Here is a 1,348-nt window from a genome sequence, read left to right on the forward strand (position 1 = left end):
TGTGCTGTTGAATGAATAGTGTCTGTTGGTGCATTATATAATATAGTCCCGAAAAACGGAGTTAAAGTAGCTAGCAGTAGTGCATCTGTCTATTCCTTCATTTATTCTTCCATTCAAAATTCACCTGGTGAAAATCCATTAGGTACCAGATATTGTCTTTGACATACGGGTTCTTTTAAGCCATGATGTCTTTGGGTTCTTCTACCTGACAAACATCTTTTTGAAAGTCTGTTAAAATTCATTTTTAATGAAAAGTAAAATTGACATATTCCTCCAAGTAACATTATTAAGGCAGGTTTAACATTTACACAGCAGTGGGTTTCCATTTGGAAATGGATTTATTTTAAAATGCCCTGAATACATTACCCATTGCTGCTATAACAAATGAGCACAAATGCAGTGCCTTAAAACAACACACAAGTATTATATTTCTGCAGGGCAAAATCTGAAAGGGGTCTCCCTGTGTTCAAATCAAGGTGCTGGCAGTCCTTTCTGGAGGCTCTACAAGACAATACCCTTTCTTGCTCATCTGGCTTCTAGAAGCTGCCCACTATTCTTGGCTTGGAAACCCCTCTCCATGATCTGCCCCCTTTGTCCATATTTAAGGAGCTTGTGATGACATGGGGCCCAGCTGACAATCCAGGATAATTTTCCTATCTTCAGATGACCTGATTAGCAACTTTCATTTCCCTACAAGCTCAGTTCTCCTTTGCTGTGTGACCTAATACACTCATAGGCTTCAGAGATTAGACTATGGACATGTCTGAGAGCCATTTCTCTGCCTTATGGAAGTAAGTCATCAGATATCATCACCTTTGAGGTGTCCAGGCTTCTGAGGGTCTGGCATCATGCTGCTCATCAGTCAACCTTGATGCTTCTGCACTTTGAGGTGTGGCTACAGGTTAAAGAGTCTCCTACCCAAAACCATGCACCATGATCACTGAGGATGGAGTATCATTTGGACATGAAATATTCCATATCTAATCTTGCGGGTCTTGTTTAGGGAAACACACAATACTCTCCTAAAGCTTATGGCATTTGCCCAGACAGCAGAAGAGAATTAAACAGAAAGAATCCTTGAGGGAATTATACTAAAAGCATAAAATGACAAATTTGACAGCAAGGTGGGTTGTGTTTTGGTTTACTTACTGGGAATCATTCTCTTGTAAGTGGTGGCAGATCGGTGAAGATGTAGAGAGCTGGGTGTGTATTTGAAATTAGGAGTGCTTCTATCTCACTACAGATGACAGGACCATGGGTTGTAATTTGCCTCCTCTGCCCAAACTATAATGCATCCTGCACAAGTTTCAGAATGGCCTTAAGCCATATGTCTCCAAGGGGAAAAGTT

The sequence above is a fragment of the Canis lupus genome, chromosome 35 (genome assembly GCF_011100685.1).
Source record: "Canis lupus familiaris isolate Mischka breed German Shepherd chromosome 35, alternate assembly UU_Cfam_GSD_1.0, whole genome shotgun sequence".
NCBI classification, from domain to species: domain Eukaryota; kingdom Metazoa; phylum Chordata; class Mammalia; order Carnivora; family Canidae; genus Canis; species Canis lupus.